The sequence below is a fragment of the Cetorhinus maximus genome, chromosome 10, assembly GCF_964194155.1.
Source record: "Cetorhinus maximus chromosome 10, sCetMax3.hap1.1, whole genome shotgun sequence".
In the NCBI taxonomy this organism is placed as follows: Eukaryota; Metazoa; Chordata; class Chondrichthyes; order Lamniformes; family Cetorhinidae; genus Cetorhinus; species Cetorhinus maximus.
Window position 1 is genome coordinate 22,172,787 of NC_135888.1, and position 6,341 is coordinate 22,179,127.

The window sequence follows — 6,341 nt, forward strand, 5'->3', positions numbered from 1 at the left end:
GCGCAAAGAGTTGTCCCCGACCGAGTGTTGCAGACTGGCACATTCCAAAGTCCAGCACTACGTGCTGAGGGACGCACTAAAGCTTGGGGCAGCCGCCACAAAGGCGCAATGGGGAAGGGTCGCTGCCTAAGACCTTTCTGCCATAGTGCACCAAGGGACTGGGAACTGTTTAAATCCCCTCGGGCTGTACAGCTCAAAATGAATGTAATATTTATTGTATGTATCAATGGATTTCGTGATACGTGTTGTAAAAGTTTGAACCTGTTTGTATTTTTGCGTTGGTGATTTTGAAATGCTTTGGAATGTTGTTTGAAGATATTTTGTGAATAAAGTATATTTTTGCAAAAAAAAACTCCCCATTGATCACAATAACCCCTGGGGAATGGGGGCAACTCCCCACTGATCACAATAGCCCCTGGGGAAAGGGGTACAACTCCCCATTGATCACAATAACCCCTGGGGAAAGGGGGCAACTCCCCATTGATCACAATAACCCCTGGGGAAAGGGGGCAACTCCCCATTGATCACAATAACCCCTGGGGAGTGTCAACCTGAATTGATGCTGGAAATGAGAATGTAAATATCAGAGATTGGTTTCGATCCATCAGCCTCTGGATTATGAGCTGAGCACAATTCCTCTGCGCTGCTCTGCTCCATGTAGAATAATCCATGGCACAAGAATTTTTCCCCCAAAAATATACTTTATTCATAAAATTCATAAAGTACTTTACATCACCTTTCAAAGTTAATATTCCACAAGGTGCTAACCAGATCAGTTTCTTCCAAAGCTGTACGTTACTCGTTACATTTACAATTACAGTTAATATTCACAAGATTCATTACATAGAAATACAGAAAATAGGAGCAGGAGTAGGTCATTTGGCACTTCGGGCTGCTCCACCATTTAATATGATCATGGCTGATCCTGTATCTCAACATTGTACTCATGTGCTCTCTCCATTCCCCTTGCTGCCTTTAGAGTCCAGAAATCTATTTCCTTCTTAAATATATTCAGTGACTTGGTCTCCATAGCCTACTGTGGTGGAGAATTCCACAGGTTCACCACCCTCTGAGTGAAGAAGTTTCTCCTCATCTCAGTCCTAAATGGTCTACCCCATGTCCTGAGACTGTGGTCCTTGTTCTAGGCACCCCAGCCTGATGAAACATCATCCCTGCATCCAGTCTGTCCATCCCTGTCAGAATTTTATGTTTCAATGAGACCGCTTCTCATTCTTCTAAACTCCGGTGTATACAGGCCTTGTTGGCCCAATCTCTCCTCATATGACAATCCTGCCATCCCAGGAGTCAGCCTGGTGAACCTTCACTGCTCTCCCTCTATGGCAAGTATATCCTTTCTTCGGTAAGGAGACCAAAACTGCACACAATACTCAAAGTGTGGTCTCACCAAGGCCCTGTACAGCTGCAGTAGGACATCCTTGCTCCTGTAATCAAGTCCTCCCACAATGAAGGCCAACATACCATTTGCCTTCTTAACGCTTGCAGTACCTTGCATGCTTGCTTTCAGTGATCGGTGTACAAGGATACCTACGTCCCTTTGTACATTAACATTTCCCAATCTAGCACCATTTAAATAATACTCTGCCATTCTGTTTTTCCTACCAAAGTGGATAACTTTGTACTTATCCACATTATACTGCATCTGCCATGTATTTGCCCATTCACTCAACCTGTCTAAATCACCTTGAAGCCTCTTAACACCCTCTTCATCTCTCACATCCCCACCAAGTTTTGTGTCATTAGCAAACTTGGAAATATTACATTTGGTTCCCTCATCCAAATCATTGATATAAATTGTCAAGAAGCTTGACACCATCCAGGACAAAGCAGCCCACTTGATTGACACCACATCCACAAACATTCACTCCCTCCACCACTGGTGCACAGTGGCAGCAGTGTGTACCATCTACAAGATGCACTGCAGGAATTCAGCAAGGCTCCTTCAACAACACCTTCCAAACCCACGACCATTACCATCTAGAAGGACAAGGGCAGCAGATACATGGGAACACCACCACCTGGAAGTTCCCCTCTAAGTCATTCACCATCCTGACTTGGAAATATCTTGCCGTTCCTTCACTGTTGCTGGCTCAAAATCCTGGAACTCCCTTCCTATCAGCACTGTGGATGTATCTACACCAAATGGACTGCAGTGGTTCAAGAAGGCAGCTCACCACCACCTCCTCAAGGGCAATTAGGGATGGGCAATAAATGCTGGCCCAGCCAGCAAAGCCTACATCCCAAGAATGAATTTTTTAAAATTGTGAATAGCTGGGACCCAAACACTAATCCCTGCAGTACCCCTCTAGTCACCGCCTGCAACTCCGAAAAAGACCCATTTATTCCTACTCTCTGTTTCTTGTCTGCTAACCAATTCTCAATCCGTGCCAATATATTACCCCCAATTCCATGTGCTTTAATTTTACACACTAACCTCTTATCAAAAGTCTTCTGAAAATCCAAATACACCACATCCACTTGTTTTCTCTTATGTATTCTGCTAGTTACGTCCTCAAAGAACTACAGTAGGTTTGTCAAACATGATTTCCCTTTCATAAATCCATGTTGACTTTGTCTAATCCCGCTGATATTTTCTAAGTGTCCTGTTATCACATCCTTTATAATAGGTTCCAGCATTTTCCCTACTACTGATGTTAGGCTAACCGGTCTGTAATTCACTGTTTTCTCCTCCCTTCTGTTTTAAATAGTGAGGTTACATTTGCCATCCTCCAATCTGCCAGGACTGTTCCAGAATCTACAGAATTTTGGAAGATGACAACTTTCGCATCCCTTATTTCCATGGTCACCTCCTTTACTACTCTGGGATGTAGATTATCGGGCCCTAGGGATTTATCGGCTTTCGGTTCCATTAATTTCTCCAGCACTATTGTTTTAGGATTACTAATTTCCTTCAGTTCCTCCTTCTCACTAGACCCTTGATTCCCTCGTGTTTCTGGGAAGTTATTTGTGTCTTCCTCCGTGTAGTTAGAACTAAAGTAGTTGTTTAATTGCTCTGCCATTTCCTTGTTTTCTATTATAAATTCTCCCGTTTCAGACTGTAAGGGACCTTTATTTGTCTTCACTAATCTTTTTCTTTTTACATACTTGTGGAAGCTTTCACAGACTGCTTTTATGTTCCTTCCAAGTTTACTCTCATACTCTATTTTCCCTTCTTAATCAATCTCTTGGTCCTCCTTTGCTGAATTCTAAACTGCTCCCAATCCTTAGGCTTGCTACTTTTTCTAGCAACTTTGTATGACTCCTCTTTGGGCCTAATACTATCCTTAATTTCTTTTGTTAGCCATGGTTGGGCCACTTTTCCTGTTGTGTTTTTGTGCCAGACAGGAATGTATAACTGTTGCAATGCATACATTCGTTCCTTAAATATTAGCCATTGCCTATCCACCATCATGCCTTTTAATGAAGCTCCCCAATCTATCTTAGCCAACTCACTCCTCATACCTTCGTAGTTTCCTTTGTTAAGATTTAGGACCCTAGTTTCAGATCAGGCCATTTCACTTTTGATCCTAATGAAGAATTCTATCATGTTATGGTCACTGTTCTCTATTCCCACGGAGCAAGATTATTAATTAAACTCTTCTCATTGCACAATACCAAATCCAGAATGGCCTGTTCCCTAGTTGGTTCCTTGAAATACCAGTCTAAAAAACCATCTCGTACACATTCCAGGGGTGGGATTTTACGGTTCTGCCGAAGGCAATGCAGTTTTGAAGGGCTCGCTGCATTTTATGGCTCTGCCCCCGCCAAAACAGGGCCGTAAAATTCCGCCCCAGGAATTCATTTGCCACAGTATTATTGCTAATTTAGTATGCTCTGTCTGTATTTGGATTAAAGACACCCATGATTAACGTAGCACCCTTGTTACATGCATCTCTAATTTCCTGTTTAATGGCGTCCCCTAACTTATCACTATTGTTGGGCCTATTGACAACTCCCACTAATGTTTTCCGCCCTTTGTTGTTTCTTAGTCCCACCCAGACTGATTCTACATCTAGATTTTCTGAGCCAATATCCTCTCTCACTATTGCACTGATTTCATCCTTAACTAACAATGTCACACCACCATCTTTTCCTTTTTGCCTGTCCTTCCTAAATATCGAGTACTCTTGGACATTCAGTTCCCAGCCTTGGTCACTCTGCAGCCATGTCTCCGTAATTGCAATCATATCATGCCCATTTACACTTATTTGCGCATTTAAGTCATCTACCTTATTGCGAATGCACTGTGCATTCAGATACAGTGCCTTTATACTTGTCTTTTTAACATTTTTACATATCTTTTTGTGTACTGTGGCCCTATTTGCTACTAGCCCTTGTTTCCTCTGTCTTCCACTTTTGCTTTCTACTTTTCTGTATTTCATTCCTATCTTTGTTTCCCTCTCTTGTGTCTCCCCACTCAGATTCCTATCCCCCTGCCAATCTCGTTTAAACCCTCCCCCACAGTACTCGTGAATACCCTTGCAAGGATACTGGTCCTGGTCCTGCTGGGGTGCAACCCGTCCAGCTTGTACAGGTCCAATCTTCCCCAGAATCGGGTCCAATGCCTCAGGAATCTAAATCCTTCCCTCCTACACCATCCCTCCAGCCACGCATTCATCTGGTCTATTCTCCTATTCCTGATCTCGCTAGCACGTGGCACTGGGAGTAATCCTGAGATTATTACCATTGAGGTCCTGCTTTTTAATTTATTTCCCAGCTCCTTAGATTCTGCTTTCAGGACCTCACCCCTCTGTTTACCTATGTCGTTGGCACCAATACGGACCACAACCACTGGCTGTTTGCTCTCCCCCTTCAGGATGTCCTGCAGCCACTCAGTGACATCCTTGACCCTGGCACCAGGGAGGCAACATACTATCCTGGTGTCAAATCTGCAGCCGCAGGAACGTTTATCTGTTCCCCTTACAATAGAATCCCTTGCTCTCCCACTCTTTTTTCCTCCATTCTGTGAAGCTGAGCCACTTGTGGTGCCATGAACTTGGCTCTTGCTGCATTCCCCAGAGAAACCATCTTCCCCAGCAGTATCCAAAGTGGAAAACCTGTTGGAGAGGGAATGGACCCAGGGGACTCCTGCACTCCCTCCCTAGTGCTTTTACTCTGCCTGGCAGTCACCCATTCCCTTTCTGCCTGTGCACTCTTTACCTGCAGTGTGACCACCTCACTGTACATGCTATCCACAAAGATCTCATCCTTGTGGATGCTCCATAGTGGCTCCAGGTGCAGCTCCAGCTCCAAAACATGGGTCTCAAGTAGCTGCAGCTGGAGACACTTCCGGCACATATGGTTACCCTGGACACTGGAAGTGTCTCTAACTTCCCACATTGCACAGGAGGAGCATTCCACTTGGCCGAGCTGCCCTGCCATGACCTACCCTTAAATTACTCACTTTACTTTCACTTCCTTTAGTTTAAAGAATATTAAGGACAGAAGAAATACTTACTAAGTCCTACTTCCCAAGGCTACCGCTCTTGTTACTGAGGAAAGGTAGAAAATGAAAGATCACCTCCTTCCCTCTTCACCGAACTCTCTCTCTCTCACCAAACTCCAACTGAACCAGTACAGACAAAAGCAGCACTGTAGATGTCTTGCTTTTATGGTATCTGAATCTAGCTTCTGAAAACCTGTTTAAGCCAGTTAACTAATTTACTAGCTGCAGCTGTAAGCAGAGCCTGTATAACCCCGGTTTTAAAGCTGAACTAAAACTCACCTTCTCTCAACCCAAAGAGCAACTATTAGCTAGTTGCTAAATTAAATTAAGATTAGATTTTAAATAGAAATTAACCCTTAAACATTCCCCTCTCACCAAACTCTAATTGAAGCACTCTAATGCAGCCTAAAGCAACACTCCAGTGCAGTGCAGTTACATGGCAAACATACAGCCCAAGGGGTTCTACCCAGTTTCCAGGCCCTCAGTATACCATGGCTCAAAGGCCTTAGACAGTGGCCTTTCCTCATTGTCCCTCTGCGGCGGCTGCCCCAAGCTTTAGTGCGTCCCTCAGCACATAGTCCTGGACCGTTTTATTCCTTCATGGGATAAGAGTGTCACTGGCTGGACCAGCATTTATTGCCTATCCCTAATTGCCCTTGAGAAGCCCTTGGAATGCGCCAGTCTGCAACAGTTGGTCTTGTACAACTCTTTGCACTGGAAAACCAGCAAGTTTCAAGCCATGCCACATGGTGTCCTGCAGACATCCAAGATCAGGGCATTAGTACCAGCTGGATCTAATCATCATCAGACATGACTCTCTGAATAGTATTCGCAACACATGGAGCTACCACAGTGCTGACTGTGATACAGATCACTT